Source organism: Callospermophilus lateralis, unplaced genomic scaffold (assembly GCF_048772815.1).
Source record: "Callospermophilus lateralis isolate mCalLat2 unplaced genomic scaffold, mCalLat2.hap1 Scaffold_314, whole genome shotgun sequence".
Taxonomy (NCBI): domain Eukaryota; kingdom Metazoa; phylum Chordata; class Mammalia; order Rodentia; family Sciuridae; genus Callospermophilus; species Callospermophilus lateralis.
The window spans coordinates 1,183,632-1,202,740 of NW_027513751.1; the positions used below are offsets into that span (position 1 = coordinate 1,183,632).

Consider the following 19,109-nt stretch of genomic DNA (forward strand, 5'->3'; position numbering starts at 1 on the left):
TATCATTTAAGAAGCACACAGCACAGAGCCTGGCATATAGAAGTCATACTGCAAAAGCGATTTCCCTTCTTTTCACATATGTCTGCCTCCTGAGGTCAACCTGTGAAGAAGTCATTTGGAGTGTCCTTATTCACCAGAGGAGTTAAGAGAATGGAGGAGTTTTACGCCTTCTCATACTTTGCACACCATGTGTGGCCTGGTGTTCAAAGGGCATAAGTGACAGTCCATTGACCATAGCAAGTGGTTCATGGCACAGATGTTAGGGTCAGACGCACCCTATGCTCAAACCCCCACCTCATGCACATTAGCTGGGACTTAAACTTTAAACTTCGTGACCTCTGAAATGGAGAAAATAATAGTAATTTCCTGTTCTGATTATATATTACTGCATAACAAACTAGCCAGAACTTAGTGGCTTAGAAAACATCCAGCCAATAATACTTCACTGGGCGAGTGGGGAGTTCAGGAAGGACCCAGCAGGCTCTTCCACTCCACATGGTGCTGAGGGTCAGCTGGGACCTGACACCTGCTGGGGGTAGAGAGCTGCACTCACCAGGACCCCTCTCCCTCTGACAATCTCAGGACTTCTCCTAAGCAGGACAGTTGTACTTCATTTTTCTGTGACTCAGGATTTCAAGGTAGCAGGACAAAAGCCATTGATCCTCCAAAAGACTTGGCCTGGAACTGGCAAAGCATCACCTCCACCATAGTTTGTTGGTCAAAGCAGTCATGGACCAGGCAGCTTCAAGGGGAGTGGAAACAGACTTCGCATCTCAATGGGAGAAGTGTCAAAGAATTGACAGTCACCTTTAATCCACAACACCTTTGTAAGGCTGTTGTATTAATAACATATTAACGACAGAAAATGTAGTACTCGTTATTCAGTTAATACGAGTGCCCACTATGAACTAACAGACTCTTACAGTAGGATAAGTGATGTGGTCGAGGTGAGTGTAGGGTGTGTGCTGCGTTCTCATTGCTTGGGATTCCCAGCACAGGACTCAGTGTTGGCCATAAGAGGGAAGGTGCTTGATAAATATTAACACACAGGTAAAATGAATGAGTGATGGAACAAATAATTATAAATATAGGTAACTTAAGCTTGAGTTGGGATAAGGGCTGGCTTCCCAGTGACCCTGATGCTGTGCGACAGGTTTGAAGAGCAAGCAGGGGTCCTCCAGGTGGAGGACCAGAGGGCCCGAGAGAGGCCTGGAAGCTGAGTGAGCAGGCCTTATGTGAGACAGTTGTCCTAAATAGCTTTTGCTAAGCACCACCAGAAGGAGAGCCTCTTGGTACCAGAGAAAAATAGTCACAGCCCCTTCCCTAATTGTGAAACTGAGCCCATGTTGAGAGGCTAAAGTAAATAGCTAGGCAAGTAAAGTAACAGCTGGTAGGATGACCAGGAGGGATTACATTTATGTTGGCAGAAAAATAAAGGCTAGCAGAAGGATGGAGGAGACAGAGGGCTTCTGTAGGGGTGTTCCATGCTCCGTGCCCATTGCACCTCTTGTGATCCCCAAAGCAGCTTGGGGCCCCCGGGGAGGACCTGGCTTACTCATGCTTCCTAGAGCTGGGGTGAGATGCTGCTTTAAGCCACACAGATGACTCTGTGATCCATTCTTCAGAGGGCCATGTGTTCAGGGTCCCCCAAACCCTGATCCACTTCTTTCTCACTGTGCAGCATCAGATGCTTAATTGATTTCTCTGGGACTGTCTGATTAATAACCCATCAGGCTCCTGTCAGATGAAGGAGAAGTCAGAGCAGAAAGCTTGCCAGACCTCTGCCACGGCTCAGCTGATCTCAGGCCTGGTTTGGGAGCCTGGGGCCCATTTTGTGGTCACACTGCATTTTTGGAACAGCCTTTCCACCCTCAGAATGGGGATACCTAATGGCCTTTGGGCCAGCCTGGGGGTGGGTCCCAGAATGGCTCACAGTGCCTTCTCATGGGCCAAAGCAACCCTTGAACATTGCTGAGTTAGAATGGACAGCCTCCCCTGTCATTCAGTCACAAACATGCTTAAAACACAGAGCATTGCCATTTAAGAAGCTCATGAGCTGTGGAGGGAGGCAGACATGCCACATAGTGTTCTGACAGAATGCACACGCTCAGCGGGGGACCAGGTGTGGTTCCCTCTGCTTGGGAGCATCAAGTAGCCATCAACAAACCCTCATAGAATCCTTACTGAGTACAGTCTTCCCACTTTACCCTTTTATCATCACAAGTCCCCCATAGGTCATCTCTTCAGGTCCCCACAACCATCTCCAGATTTAGTAGTAGGGCTCATGGGACTCATGGACAGCCAGATCAAGGGTCCACTTTATTAAGTGAAAGGATACAAAGCAACAGCAGCAAAAGAATGGAGCATGAGGTGAAGTCCAGAGACATCAAACCAGGTGCAAATCCATAGTCCTCAGTCCTCAATAGGGTGGCAACACGTGAAATGCTGCCAATCAGGGAGCTCTTTAGTTTCTTGGTGCCCAGGGTTTTTACTAGGGCCTGGTCTGTGGGCCCTCTGCCTGGAAAATTCCAGAATCCCAGAAGGAAGGCAGGTATTCAGCATTAACCATGTTATTTTTGCAGGTAGTTTAGGCAGGGTGAGCCAGCTGCTCCAGTCAGGGCATAGTGGGAACACTCCTGAAACCTCAGTTTCCGGATTCCAGCCAAGAGCCCGCCTGATAGCAGCCCTTCTTGCATGTTAACTCTTTTCCACATAAGTAGGTTGTCTTATTAGCATCCCCATTATAGATGAAGGATCTGAAAGGCAGAAGACTGAGTTACTTGCCTAAAGTCCACAGCCAGCAAATAATAGGGACAGGGTACCCAGGCCGGGTGGCTCAGAGCCCCTGCAACCCACTGATGCCCAAAGCCAACTTCCTAATTACTGAAAGTAGCTTATAAAGGCATCCACAGGTAGGAGTTTGCAGGGGAAAATGGAATTCTGAGTTGAGGAATTGAGCAAAAAAGCCGAGAGCTGGGAGAGAATGTGGCATTTTGGAGAGGTGGCAAATAGTTGGGTGAAGTAGGAGCACAGGTGGTCTCATGAGGATGTCAGCAAAGGAGATGGACATTGCAGGACCTGAGTCACATGAAAGGAAGTTGCACTTTTCCCTGTGGCCATGGGGGCGGGAGTGGTAGAAGTGGGGGTGAGTAGCTAGCTATCAGCATCTTTTAAGTTCAAAAGTGGAATTATGGGATGGGCTTTTGGAAGGATCTCCCAGTGCACTTTTTGTTTCTTCCTTTATTTGTTCAAATGCCAGCTCCAAAACTGACTGTGGTCTTGATCGAGTCATTGACCCCCTGCACACCGTGGGGTCTCAGACAGGTTTGAATCCTGCCTGTCCTACCTCACTGGGGGATGGTGAGATTCAGATGCAGTGGTAGCTGTCCCAGAATCTTGTGGGCAGGAACACAGTCCAGGACAGCACGCTCATTGTGTAGAGACGGGCTGTTGAACAGGGACGTCTCGGGGGATGGCTGCCTCTGCGGTTCCTGGGCACTTCTTTCCTGAAGCCATTTCTGCCCTTGCGAATAAGCTCAACCTGCCCTGGGTCACAGACAGGCCTGGAAGTTCCTGCTTCAGGCAGCTCAGGGATTAGTTCAGGCATAAAGTGGACCCAGTCTCCTCCCCACTCTGAGAAGGGTTCCAAGAACAGAACAGCACCTGAGTGTAAGAGCTGGTGACCTCTTTCTTGAAGGTGCTGTAGGTCAGATATTTGGTTTGAGTCCCATCTCTGCCTTTCCTTGCCAAATGACCCTGGGCAGTCACTTCATCTGCCTGAGCCTCAGTATCCATATCTGTCAGAGAGGTAGTAACACCCATCAAAGTGAAGGTCAAATGAATTAGGTGTCCATTCCTGAGAGCCCCTAGTAGTAGTGAGCAGGAGACCATGCAGGACCCTGACCCGGGAGGGCTCAACAGCTTAGGCTCCCAAGGAGGAATTCTCACAGCTATTGTTTCTTAGAAGAACTTGGCACACAGAATGTTGCAGGGTAGTAGGAGCAGGGTGGTGGTCAGGTAACTTAGGGAATGTCCTTAAGCTGGCAGCCAGGACACTGGGTTTTCACTTCAGCTTCAGTGCTATCTTGCTGTGTGTACAGGAGTAGGGTATATGTGTCTCTGGGGCTCGGTTTCCTCATCAGTAAAATGAGCACAAATAATTTGGCCCAGAACTAAGTTTTACAAGTAGAGAAAAAGACTATCTTAAGGTAGTAGTAACATTCTGAACATCCATCGTTTACAGCAAGTGCACAAATCCCCCCCAGATTCCCAAGGGATCTAAATAATTTATATCCAAGCTAGTATGTTTGTAAAGCTCTTTCAGGAGGTTTGGCACCCTATTGCTGTAGAAATCATTTATTATGTTGCACTGCTTCTTCCCTGATCCTAACAGACCTGTACTTTTAGAAGACAACTGCCAACATTGCCAGCTCTCTCCCTTTTTAGAAATAAGTTTCTTTCTAAAATATAAAAGTTTAAAAAACATGCAATTCAGGCACTTGACAATCCCTGCCTTTAACATTTTGATCTTCATCCTTTTGTTTATCTCTGAAAACATACTTACTTATTTATTTGTGACTGAGACACAGACCTGACTCTGAGAGCACAGTGTGTCCTGGTGACCCTAGCCAAACTCCCAGGTGTTTTGGGGAGTGGCCTGTGCAGCCAGCCCCAGTCCCAGGGAGGCAGCAGAACTCTTCCTCTGAGCAGGGATGGTTGGGGCTGCTCATGCTGGGCTGTGGGGCTGCAGAGAGACGGAAACTCCCTCTGGAAGTGCAGGGAATAGAAGAAATAAAAATAAATGCCACCTGCTGCTATCTTCAATTAAGCACATGGTCCATGTACCCCGAATTCAGCAACACTCCACACAGATTTATTTAGTCCCTATGTGCCAGGCATTCCTCTAAGACTCCGAGCACATAGTAGTGAACAAGACAGATAAGAGTCCTGCCTCGTGGAAATTGAATTGCATTAGGAAGAAACACAATTAGCAGATAAACATATATACGTTTATGGCTTCCCCATCATCACTCCCTGGCCCCTGTGCAGTTTTATTATTCATAGGGCTTAACAGTGTTGGGGGGAGGGGCAAGCAGAGAGGAGAGAGAAGAAGGCAGTGCTAGGGCCAGGAGTGGTTGGGAAGTGAGTAGGAGCTGCTCTAGCAGGGTGAGAAGGTCCTAGTTGAGGAGGAAGGAGGTGGCCCACGCAGGCCATTGCAGAAGGATGATTCTGGCAGATGAACACAAAGGCTTAGCTTGTTTTAGAAATGCAAGAGGGCAGTGTATCTGTAGTCTAGAATAGGAGGTTTGAAAAGTGGAGGAAAGCTAAAATCTCGCAAGATCTTGTGGGCCCTGGGAAGGACTAGAGAGGGTTGAGGACAGAGAAGTTATCCAAATTACACTTGAGGGTCTAACATGTGAGAAGTTATCCCCTTTCGGGGATGCTTAGAGAATCCCCTTACCTGCTGAGAGCAGGTGAAGGATGGACCTGGGACCTGAACCCAGATGGTCTGGCCCTGAGCTTGTATGCCTCCCCTGGGCCCCAGGCCTTCCCTCAGCAGGACTGCCTGGCTGGGGGTAGCAATGAAGTCACTCTGAGGGACTTGCCCACCCCCATAGCTCCTCCTAGGCACTGAGGGATGGCTCAGGGGGCCTTGAACACCACCAGAACACCTGCTGCCCAGTCTGCCATGCTCCATGACTCACCTTAAGGGGAGGTCGCCATGGCCACTGCAGTATTCATTTTGGTCTTTGAGGCCAGTCGGGGGGTCAGCAGTCACAGGTTGTGCTGAATGAGGCAGGGTTATGAAGCAGAGAGGACCTGAGTGCTGGGCTCCAGCAAACCCAGGAGCCAGTGTCAGCTTATTGATATGACCTTTAAAACATTACTTGTCAGCCTTGCTCTACCAGCCTACAAAGCAGAGGTAACAGTACTGACTTGTAGGGTTGTTGTGAGGAATCAAATTTAAATCAGACAGTTGTAGAGTTCCTAGAAGAATGAATAAAATATGGTGGATACAGGATAAATAGCAGCTATCATATTTAGCATTAGCACTTTTATTATATTTTTGTAACCAACCCAATTGATGCTCATAGCAAACTTGGTGAGCTTAGTATTACAATCCTTATTTAACAACAGGGAAGGAAGGTTTAGGGAATTTAAGGTTCTTACCCAAAGTCACACAGCAAGAAGGCAGCATAAAAGATTCTTGGATCTGGGTATGCTGTTTTCAGGCCTGGGCAGAGTCAGAAGGAAGGTCCGCCTCTCAGGACTGGGCCCACAGTTGACTTTTTGCAGCCAGTTCTTCCCTGGGGTGCATGTGGCAAGCTGAAGCTCTGCTGGCTTGTTAGAGGTGATTCACTTCAGGGTCATATAGTGTGGTGGGAACCTTCCTGAAAACAGCAGAAGACAGAAGACAGAGCACCCGAGTGTGACAGATGTCACTTAGCAGGCCTGGTTGGGATCAAAAAGGGCCAGTGAGGCTATCATCATTCATGCTATGCTGCCCTTAGTCAGGGGGGTGATGAGCCCCCCTGTGTCTTCCATGGGGAGCCACCCTTGCCAATCAGCCATCTCTCAGGAGCCCACACAGCTAAAGGACAGTGACACTTCCCCATGGTCAGCATCCACCTGGAGGCTGGGGAGAATACAGATTCTCAGTCCCCACCCATTGACTCTGAGGCCCTGGAGGTGGGCAGTGCCTGCCCAGCTCTCCAGATGGTCCTGCTGGTCACTCAAGTCTGAGCATCATTGCTTCAGAGATGATAGCCCAATGCTTGGCTTTCTTGTTTCTTTACACAAGTCAAATGAATGTCTCCCATTAAAACAGATGTAGGTCATTGAGTGGGGGATTAAGTGCAGGGGTTAGATCTAGATTCACCTGAGCTCACATTCCTGCTTCCAGCCTTGCTCACTAGTGACCTTGGGCAGGGCCATTACCATTCCCATCTCAGGCTCCTCAGATGTAGGATGGGAAAGCACTGCCTTCCTCACATAGCTTATTTTGAAGATTTGAGAGCAGGGGTGTAACGTGCCTAGGTCAGTGCTAGACTCATGTCAGTCCTCTTCAGGGACAGCTGTGATTCAATGCACACAGCTGCCATTCAGGTTTGTATATAGAATTGTCCCCCTGATTGCTGTGAGCCAGGCGGACCCCTTGCACATGTGGCTTGCACACTGACCCCATCGCCTGGAAACCATGTCCCGCTGGTCTCACACACAGCTGCACCGAACAGTCACTATGTGTGTTTCTCTACTCTCCCCCTTCATCGATGCATGACTCATTGCTTCATTCATGTCTCCATGTGTGCGTAGAAACCTAGGCAAGCAGCCATTCCTAGGGACATTGCAGGACAACCTCATTGAGATGGACATTCTCAGCGCCTCCCGCCATGATGGGGCTTACGTTGACTGGTAGGTGACATCCCCATGCTCCTTCTCTCTGTGTGTGCTCTCCTTGTGGCTCCTGCACTTGCATGCATACCCTGAGACCTTTCCCTGGGATCTCCTTGGGGAAACAATGCCATGTCACATGCCCATCCCCAATTCCATGTTCAACTTGCAGCAGTTTGTCCTTGGAATCCCCTGTCCTCCAGCATATTAACAGTAGTCTTGTTAATATGCCGTTCTCCCGCATCTCATTGGCTGCCTCCACCATTCTGAAAACCATCTCACGTAACAATCTTTATGCAGTACAGGCCATGTATTATATGCATCTGGCCCTAAGTGTGTATTCTGTGGCCTGAGGCATCTTGAACCCCAAGAGGGATGGGTTCCCACCACGACTAGGGTATGCAGTACATCGAAAGCACTCCATTTCTCAGGCTGTATGCAAGTCCTCCTTGGCCATGGTTAAAGCCAGGCTGGGAAAGATCTCTGGACACCTAGTTTGGCTACAACCATGTACTTTGACCATGCCCCGCTGCCCTCAGAACTGCAGTGAGGCTGTAGGATACAGTCACCCATCTGCCTCCCACCCAGCTTTCACGTTGGGGCTCAGAAGGCATCCGCCTGGCTTCCAAGCAGATTGCTTTGAAGGCATTCTTAACAGCCACTAGCAGACTCTTGGCCACAGGCAGAACTTAGTGGTGGTTTTTTGGCTTCCAGCCCAACTAAACCCCTTTAAAAAAGTAGGATATTCCAGTCCTTAACCAATGTACACTGATAATGCAAGTATTGGAAGAAGAAGAAAAAATTTAGATCCCGTATTCAGCGCCTCAGGAACAGACAGGATTTTAGACACTTTCCAAGTTACTTCAATAATTTCAAAGAACAGATAGTTAATTCTGCAAGCTACTCTAAGCACCATCGATTCCCAGGAAAAAGACCTCCGTGCCAGCCTGGGTTGAGTGGGTAACAATTTCTGCCCTGGCTTCGGTGGGGTTGTCATAGGTAGGGCTGTCCCATTCGTGGTCCCTGGAAACCTGTCTTCGTGCCCGTTCTGTGATCCGGTTTGTGACTCTCCTCTTCCTGTCCCTGCCATCTTCTCTGTGGTGACTCTCTCTCTCTCCAGGCCCTCTGCATGCTTCTCCTGTGGCTTCTGTCCTGCAGGTCGAGCAGGGCACCTCGTCAGCTAGCAGACCCTGACGCCCTCTGGCCTCTCTTCATCCATAGGCACTTTCTCTTCAAGCCTGGAGGCACCTCCCCACTCTTCTGCACCACATCTCCAGGGTACCCACTGATGTCCAGCACCGTATACTCACCCCCACCCCACCCCCTGCCCCGCAGCACCTTCGCCCGGCCAGCCTTCAACCTCAAGAAGCCCTCCAAGTACTGCAACTGGAAGTGCGCAGCCCTGAGTGCCATCGTCATCTCGGCCACACTGGTCATCCTGCTGGCACACTTTGTGGGTAAGTGCATCCTCATCCCAGCTCCCCATGGCTCCCCTTTGGCCCAGAGGGCAGCAACCAAGGTGCCTGTGGGCACAGAAGCCTCCTCACCAGCACAGCCGTCACAATACACAGGATGAGCAGCCTTGGGGTGCTGAGCTAGCCTGCATCCCAAACCATCAGGCTCAGCTCTTTGGGACCCTCCTCCCCTCCCCTCTGCACTTAGACCAGGAAGAAAGCTGAGCATCTGTCCCGTATGTGCTGAATGCCTATCACAGATGCATAGACAACACTAAGATCAGCTTCTGAGGTGATGGTCTGTGGCATGAGTGTCATAGATTGGAGTTACTGAAAAATAAATGGCAAACGGAGAGACTGGAGAGAAAGCAACAGGTGGCTATAGTGAGGAGTAACAAAGGGGTAGAGCACCCCAGCATTGGAGGGAAACTGCCAGGGAAGCCTGTCAGCTGGGAAGGGTCTGGCATGGTCATCTGAGGGTGTCAGAGGGACCAAGATTAGAGCTGAACCAGGGTGAGGAGCCCAGAGAAATCCCAACTGAGGAGCCATGGGTGCCAGTGAGCAGACTGAAGGAAGCACAGAGACGTGGAGCCACACTGGCTTCCTGCTGCTTACCCCTTCCCAGGGCATGGACATGATGTCAGAAACTCCTCCTGATCTACTATCTTGGTCTTGCTCCCAGACAAGCTCCCAATCTGCATTCTTTTGATATATTTCTATCACAGTCTGGTTTCCAGCTTCTGACCCTCTCTTTGGTCTTCTCCCAGGAAAAGATTAATCTGAAGAGATCTGTGGGCGTCGAGTAGAGTCTCCATCTCTATGTAACCCAGCCAATTAGTAAAGGCCTTTCTAGCCTTCAGGTTCCATAATTCTAAGACCTAAGGTCCGGCCAGCTCAAGAAGCCCTTGAACCCAGACTAAGGAATTCAGGGACAATTCTGTAAACAAATGTTTTTTTTTTTTTTCCTAACATATGCCAATAAGTAGAAATAGAACTAACTGGCAGAGGCCAAAGGAAGACAGAGTGCCATCCACTGTGAAAAAGAACCCATAACAATCAAAGTCATTGTGAGTGAAAAGCGGGGCTTGGCTTGAGAGGTAGACAGTGCTGGCACTGAGAGTTCTGGAGAAATGGCTTGAACATGGATAGGGTCTTGGTAAGGATGTAAGCTCCAGGGTCACTTCTCCTCAAGATTTTTGAATTTCATAAAAACCAGTAAAGAGAAAGATGATAGTCCAGCAAATAGGGAAATCTTATATCTCACACTATAATAAGCCTCATTGGGTATGACAGGACTCTTTTTCCTCTTTTAAAGATAGGCTCACAGAAATGCATGGCTCCAAGGCAGGATGGCATACATGTTTAATCTTTTCTTCTACCTAATTGATTAGTTGTTATTACCTAGAACGTTGTGTTGGGAAGGATTCTGAGGTTATATTCAGATTCAAAAAGAGCGTCTGTGATTGATCAGTGATATCTGTCACAGTTGCAGGAGTAGAGAATATAGATGACTTACCACTTATTTGCCATTCCTGCTATGGGTCATTAGATAAAAGGAACAGCTAGACTGGGAGAGGTCAGGGCCACTCAGGCTCTCTGAGAGGGTGCATCATTTTTGTAGCCTGGATCACAGGTGAAGGTTGTGGAATTCATGAACCATCACCAGCATCATTAGAAGTATGTCGCCACCACCTCAACCCCTGACATAGCCCTCCCATGCTTTTGTGATATTATTTTTTTCCTAAATGAGTAGACTATTAAAGGCACTGTCATTGTTCAAGACCAAATAGTTTGCAACATATAGACAGCAATATTTTGCATTGAAGCCTTGAGATTTATACCAAATAGCTGCTTTAATCAGCTTTTGCATTGCTGTGACCCAAATACCTGACAAGAACAATTTAGAGAAGGAAAAGTTTATTTTTTTTCTCATGATATCAGAAGTTTCAGTCCATAGACAGCTGATTCCAAAGCTCTGGGCCCAGGATGAGGCAGAACATCCTGAGGGAAGGGTATAGCAAAGGGAAGATGGTCCCCTCATGGTAGCCAGGAAGAGAGAGAGAGAGAGAGAGAGAGAGAGAGAGAGAGAGAGAGAGAGAGAGAAAGAGTGTGTGTGTGTGTGTGTGTGTGTGTGTGTGTGTGTGTGTGTGTAGGGCCACAGGGCAGATGAACCCCTCCAGGGCATGTCCCCAGTGACCCACCTCCTCCAACCATGCCCCACCTGCTTACTATTACTATTCAGTCGATTCAAGCTAGGGTGGACTGATTGGGTTACAGCTCTCATAATCTAATCATTTTCTCTGAATATTACTGCATTAACTGGAACTTTTTGAGGAGATCTCATATTCAAACCATAACAGTAGATAATTTTAGGGAGGAGGAGAAAATTTTTATAGCTAAGAAAACTATTTTTCATTCCATGGGCTTCTTCTTCCATTTTATAAGAATACTTGGTCAATCTTCAGCTAAATAAAAACGACAGGGCTACTTATGGGAAGTAGTGAACTCCCTGTCGTAGGAAAGGTACAAGTGAGCTCAATGCCCACTTAGCAAGCATAGGATTCAGGCATTGAGAGAATTTTTACTAAGTGACCATTAATTTCCTTTCCAACATTAACAGTCTTTGAGTCTTTAATGATTTTGTGAATCTTACTTTTCATTCAGCAAGCCATACCTGCTTTGAGCCAGGCACTATGCTAAGTGCTGGGATTCAAGGTAAGGTTGATAGCTTAAAAGAGGAGATAGTCGTGTTAGCAGGTAAATTAAGAATGACTGATGGACACAGCAGTTCAGAGGCTGTGGGAGCAACAATCCCCAGCCAGGAGGGCTGGGGAGAGCTTCTTGGGAAAGGTGATGATGTATGTATGAAATCTTAAAGTAGGAGTTTGCAGAAGTAGACATGCAGGAGGGTATTTTAAATCAAGAGAACATGCAGAGACTTGAAATAGGACCATGCCGCAGAAAGGGTTCTTGAAGCGCTTCAGGACTGGGGTACCCCTTGGAGCTAATATACAAATGTTTTGTCAGATTTATGAAGATCACCTTGAAGTGCAGCTGAGCACCTTATTGGATGGGCAGTTGGGGAGTCATTGAAGGGTCATAAGCACAGTAGGGCATAGCCAGATTTTTATTTTACAAAGATAAGTGTAGAGGAATGAAGGGGCAGAAGGCAGAGCTCTTAGTCAGAAATAGCCAATGGCTTCAGCAAAGACAGTGACAGTGTAGGCATAGAGAGGAGGGGGTAGACATATCTAAGGTCACTTTAGGAGAATTTGTGTCCTAAGTTAAGAGTAGTCAGTTCATTATATCCTTCTGATAAAGTTGTATCTATGTAGAAATCTTAAGACAGGACTCGAGTGATCACACCCAGGGATTAGGTCAAAGAAGCAAACCTGGGCAGGTGCAGTGGTGCATGTCTGTAATTCCAGCGACTTGGGAGGCTGAGGCAGGAGGATCATGAGTTCAAAATCACCTCAGCAACTTAGCGAGACCCTAAGCAACTCAGAGAGACCCTGTCTTTAAATAAAGTATAAAAGTAGGGCTGGGGATGTGGCTCAGTGGTTAAGTGCCCCTGGATTCAATCCCCAGTGCCAAAAAGGAAAAAAAAAAGAGGCAAGCCTGGGTGTTCCCTTTGCTACCTGGAGACACAGCAAGGACTTGGGGAAGCACCTGGCCCTAGTGCCTAACAGCCCTGGATTCCTTTCCCCGTTCTACCACCAGGCAGCTGCTCTGCCCCCCTCCACACCCCTCCTCTGGGGACCTCACTGCTCTGCCTGAGTTCTGATCTCCTCATCTGGAAAACATGCATGACCACAAATGTAGGAGGAAGCATGAGAGGCTGCAGTGAGTTTCTGTAGGTGAATGCATTGCAGGTGTGCTGCCAACCACCCTTCCTCCAAGGGTGGGGTGGTGGCAGCCTGCATGCCGGTTCCCTCCAGCTGCTGGGCCAAAGAACCAGCGACTTGTTGCTTGGCCATAATTACAGGCTGTGATGACTAACTTATAAGGAACTATCAATTATTAAAAATCAAATTAATTGTCTCAGCCAAGCACAAATATCCTTTACAAAGACTCTTTTCCAGCAGACCAACTGATCTAATCAACAGGCAAAAGCACAGATATTTAATTAGATTTTTGATGAAAAATTGTGTTTAATTTCAAGTATAATCAATTATTAATTACTGTAATGAGTGAATCTGACTGGGTTTACTAATTAACTCATTTAAAAATTATGAATAACCTTTTCATTTGTAATTATTTTATACATCCTATCAAGTTCTAGATAAGAATCACATCACACCCCCAGAATAGGGGGAGTCAGAAACAGAGAGTCCAAAAGAATTTTTCTTCTGCTGGTATCTGCCCAGGGCTGCCATATCTGGATGGTAATCCTGACAGATCCATTTGACATTCAGTTTCTTTGTTGGGAAGTTTCTTGAGAAATGAGCAGCCAGTGACCTTTCAATTGCAGAGCTATTTACTGGTATTTTCATGGGAAAAATAGAGAAATCAGAGTGAGCACTTCCCACCCACAAAGGCAGCAGGATGAGAGTCTTGCCATCTCCTCCCTTCCTACCCTGAGTTACTTGGCTCACCTGGCCTGGGGTGGGAGTCTGGGGAGGACCCTCTGGCAGTTGTGGGATCTCTTCAGGTAGAAAATGTACATTTTTGCTCCAAAGGACACCTGTCCTCTTGTTAAGCGAGGCAGCTATTGAGGATGAGTTTCCTCCTTTCATTTGCTGCTTCTCCCTGTTCCAATTTTCTGGCCCTTGTTGGTCTCCACTTAAGTGCCCTTGCTTTTCCTTTCCTGAAGAGATCTGTTCACAGAACAACATGGCAGAGAGTAATAAGTGGAGAAGACAAGTTTTAGGTCAACATGTGAAACTTGTGCAGCCATTGTAATAATGCTTTATTTTACAGAACATTATTGTTTTAAAAACATTTTCCAGGTGCTAAGGATGTGTTGTAGAGTAGTAAGAATAATCTTGGTCCCTTGTTATCATTTGACTTTGTGTGCTGTTCACCTGCCTCTCTCTGTTCTAAGGAGAACAGCTTATGCTGTCTCACTGAAATCTCCTAACAACCACACAATTTACAGATGGGGACCCCGAGACCCAGTAAACTAAAGTAACTTACCAATGTCACTTGGTAAATGTTAGGAATGTGACCTTCCCAACCCAAATGCCCTGGCTCTTGAACTGGTGCTTTTGAAATGTACTTTCTCTTTTGAGCTCACAATCTTAACCCTTATGCTACAATCTACCTGTCTTAATATTTGGTTCTTTGAATTTTTACTGTGGGCCTAGCATTGGGCCACACCCATGATATGTATCATCTCTCTGGACCCTCACACTGATTCTGTGAAATGAGTATTATTTTTTGTAGTTTCAAGACCAGATGATAAAGAATCAAAAGACTTCACATCATGTCCTGGCTCTATCCCCTGCGCACTGTGTAAACTCGGGCAACATTTCTTAACTTCTCTGAACATCACTTTCCACTTTTCAGATGGTTCTTATAACGCGAGCGACTGGGATGATGTCCCATCTTACAGATGGGGAAACCAGAGTAGCATCCTGGTTGAGAGTTTAGGTTCTGTAATTAGCAGCCTGCTTTCACATCTCAGCTCCATTATTTTCAGGCTTTGAGATATTACATTGAGTTTATGCGATATTTCCAACCTTATTTTATCCTTCTGTAAAATAAGGTTGGAAACATCACATAAACTTATTTTATCCTTTGGTAAAATAAGGATAATAATAGTGATTGTTGTGAGATAATTTATATAAAGTACCTAGCCCACTGCCTGGCACAGACTTAACACCTGTGAAAGTTAGGTGTTATTATCAGCAGCAATGATATTAGTATTATTGTATCACATATCAGAGCATGAGGAGCTTCTGGGTGAGAATTTGGATCAGGACTGTCTTGCATCTGAGAACTTCCCAGACTGAGTTAGTCACAAGAGCAGGTGACAGAGCAACCAGGGGACCTGTCAGGAACAGTTTCCCTCCTGTTCCAAAGACTACAAGAGGTGAACACTGAGTGCCATGGAAAAACTTTGAATTAATATTTTGAGGACTCTTCAAGCACCTGTCTGGTAAGATAGGCCTTTGGAATAGGAGCCAAAGAAGACTTGCTAATAATATAAAAACCAGGAGTGGATTACTGGAGTGGATTACAGAGGCCCCAGGATCCTCTGAGATGCTGGTTCTTCCATCAACAGACTAGGCCAGTCTGTGAGATAGGGGTGTCACTCCCTGTAATTTCTCCAAAGCATGGTACTCTCACTGGGAGAGAAGATAGGACTCAGAGTTGGATTGACTGGGTGGAAATCCTAGCTCTACCCCCTCCAGAAATAACCTTTTGAGCCTTGGTTTCTTCAAAGTAGGAAGAATAATAAAACCACCTTCATAAGGTTGTTGTACAGGTTATATAATATGATGTTGAAAATCACTGGGTGGGTGTAATAAAGGAGCTGTCCCTTGCTGATGGCCTTGGAAGATTATCATTACTGCTTCTTATAAGTAGACCTCTGTTATTTCAACCTGAAATGTGACAGGAGTAGATGATTCCATCTGGGTCTTCCCAGTCTAGGGTTCCCTGCCTGTGGGAAATTGTACCAGGACATGGTGGAGTCAAAAAGAGGGCTGCAGCAGAGTCTATGTACCTCCACTGGAACATTGTAACATGCTCAGAAGCGATGAGGAATCCTTTTTTAAGTTAAGTCACATTTTTACCTTTACCAGAAATTGATTATGGATTGTAAAACATAAAATAAAATCAGAATGCTTGCTTCAAGTGGTGATTGTGTAAGTTGTAAGTGAGAATGTTGCTAAACTTAATTGCTGTTCTTCAAAGGGCAGCTACTGGAAAGCTTTGCTTGGTGGAATATTATTGCAATTCTTCATCTGGTAGAACCTGGGTCATCCAGTTCTTGAGGCTATCTGGGAAATGTCTGTAGAGGGGAAACTTGGGCATGAACTATAATTTGCAAAGAATTGTGCAGGGTCTCCCAAGGTCTCTGTCATTTCCCTCAGCATAGGGGATATCAGCATGGCAGCAATCCAGTTAGAAGGGTATTAGACTTCCCATACTCTTAGGGGCCCATCACTCACTCCCCCATCTCCTAACACCTTGCTCTCTGCTGCATGCTTGTGCCCTTGACAAAGCTGCATACAAGGTAGCCATCCTCAATAAGGCTTGGTTAAATAGAAGGCCTTGCATGATGGCTAAGTTCACCAAGGGTAGACTAGGCAGAACAACAGTATGGGCAGAAGCATGGTGGGAGAAATGTCCATTTTATGTCCCGAGGCTTGGTAAAGTTGAAATGGATATGAGATGAATAGAAAAATAATTAGAACTAGAAGCTAGAGTGGCTATGAACTCCACACAACACTCACTCACTCATGCCCATCCGGTTCAGCTCATGCAATGTCAGGATCTCAGATGTCATTTGCTTCATAAGCAAAGGCCTGTTGCACTTTGGGCCTGGGTGCTATTAGTGAGCAATAAGGCTCATTTTCTCTCCTTTCTCATCGACTTCACATCAGGCCTTTTGGACAGAAGCCATAGATTTAGCTTTATAGCCCAAAGAATAGGAAACGGAGATGATTGAACTTGGTCTTTTAGGAGGAAGAAAAAGTGATAAAGATACAAGAGCCTGCATTAACATTTTCTCCAAGATTGATTCCTTCACACTGCTCCATAGGAATTGCTAATAGCAAGATTATATATAGGTTGTACTCTTTATAACAGACCCCAGACAAATATCTCCCAATGTCCCAAAAGGAGCCATGCAGGGGAAGTCAGACTTACTCTGGGGGCTTCAGAGGGCAAAGCCAGGCTGGAAGGGTAAATATAGTAGAAGGCCAAAGCAGATTCTGGGGGAGCAAGCTTCTCTGTCTAGAGAACTTCCCATGTGAAGAGGCCTATCTTAGGGAGCCCATGTCTGGAGTGAGAGGTGGGGGTAAGTGCCTAGACTCTATAGACCTGTGGTCTCATCTATTCATCCCTCTTCTGCTACTGGGCAAGAACTTATCCTCCTTAAGCTCTAGGATCTTCATCTGTAGGTTAGGAATAAAAATGAACAAACAAAGGGCTATATGAAATTATGAGTCATTTGACATGTTTCAGCTCAGCATGAAAGAAAATTTTCCAGTTTGCAGAGATGCCCTGTGATAGAACAGTTTCAAAGTGATCTTGGCAATGGAATTACTAGGCAGGAGGTTGTTAGATTTGCTTGTTTATTTGTGTGTTTGATTGTTCATTTGTTTTTAATGTGAGAAGAATGTAATAGAAATACTAATGACAAGGGTGAAGGCTTTGTGTTAAGGAGCAGCACAACCCCAGGCTACTGATACCAGGGTACTATTGCTACCCCGGGCAGCCTTCTACCAGGACCTGGGGAGGCTACCACCAAACAGTGCTGTTCCTACAAGGTAGGAACAGTAGTGGAAAGGTAATGATGGAGTCAGAGATAGTTATCTTCTACCCTCTCATCTCCTCCCATTGGTAGAACCCAACCAGTAGCTGGAGCCCAGGGGAACCCACCCATCCAGGGCATGTAGATAAGCTCGCAAGGCCCAGAGCAGGGCTGAGAAGGACGGAGAGGGTGTCTGAGAGTAGATGGTCGACGTCAGCTCCCCAGTTTTTAGAATTCCTTCTTCTACATTGTGCAGGGCTCTGCCTGTACCCCAAGGCCTAACACTAGGGAGGGCCTAACACATGGCCCCTCACCTCCACAGCACTCAGTCACCAGGCCCAGACCTCTTGCTTTTAAAATCAGATTTATTGAGATATGATGTTCAGACAGAAAATAAGACATTAAGTGTGAAGTTCTATTAATTCTGACAAAGAGATTGAGCTGTGTAACCAGCACCACAATCAAAATGCAGAGTGTTTCCATCACTCCAGAAAGTTCTTTCTGCCCTTTGTGGTCAGTTCCTACTCCTCATTCTGAGCCTCTGGAAACCACTTACCCTTTCCCTGTCTGGGTAGTTTCTGACTACTGTTTTTGAGAAGTGAAGTCAAAGAAGTGATTTGTTTACTGGATTCAGAATCAGGAATTGCCTAAAATTATGTCTAAACTCTTAAGATAAATTTAAGTATTTTTGGTGAATTTTTAAGATATAATTTAGAGTTTAAGACATTAGAGTAAGCAGTGGATGCGTTCTAGGATTTTCTCTGTGTCCTATGGGACTTCCTGCAGGATGGTGAATGCAGCCCCAGTGCAGTGGTGTGAATGCATAGCTGGGTGTCCCCCTGCCCTTCATGGGCCACTTCTTCATGCAGGCATTTCTAAGCTCCTTCTTGTCAGACTGAGCAGCCCCATGACACTTACCTTCGTATCCCTCCCATTCCCATCCTTCACTATTTCAGATAGTGCTTCTGTGAGCCTCTTTGTGCTGTGGCTGTCTTCTTCTTTTGGAAGGAGTGCCCCAAGTGAGATCCCTGGGCCATGCATTGTAAATGGTTCAAAGCTCTTGTTACCACCAGTGTCTTCATAGGACTGAATTCCAAACCCAGCCAGATATCCAATACCCGTACAATCTTGCCTGATTTTGGGTTGACCAATTTAGTGGATGGGAAATGATAGATACAAGTGGCTCGGGACCTAAAGAGGATAAAGGATCTTCAATTTGAAGGGAGACGCCTGCTCTCTGTCACCCCCTTCTCCTAATCAGTTCAGTTCTTCTCCCCACCTGGTTTCTTCTTTCTTCCTCCCTGTCTTCCTTTTTCCCTTCCTTCCTTCCTTCCATCTGTACTGGAGATTGGATCCAGTGCTTCATACAGGCTATTCAAGCACTCTACCACTGAGCTACATCCCTAGCCCTTTTTAAGTTTTACTTTGAGACAGAGCCTCACTAAGTTGCCCAGGCTGACCTTGAACTTGCAATCCTTTTGCCTCAGTCTCCTCAGTTTTTAATTCAAGAGCTTCACACAAATTTCACTTATTCAGAGAGGCTCCTTTCACACACACACACACACACACACACACACACACACACACGACCAGTAACCATTTATATGCCCATATTTTGCTCACGGTGCCCCCATAATTACAACTAAATGGTGGTGGCATGATTGTTGAAAATCTATCTCCCTGTTAGATTGTAAGCTCCATGAGGGCAGAAACAACTGTCACGCTGTATCATAACTGCAGCTTCTTGTGCCCAGGTCTGGCATGATGTAGCATGTGTTTGGCACAAGTTTGTTGAAGGAGAAAAAGGAGGGGAGGAGGTTAGGACCAGAACTGACAGA

The 19,109-nt window shown here is 46.4% G+C and overlaps 1 pseudogene; it reads left to right on the forward strand.

The window, feature by feature from the left end:
• Window positions 1-19,109, forward strand: part of LOC143387807 (teneurin-4-like) — a 333,926-nt pseudogene that overhangs the window by 121,806 nt on the left and 193,011 nt on the right.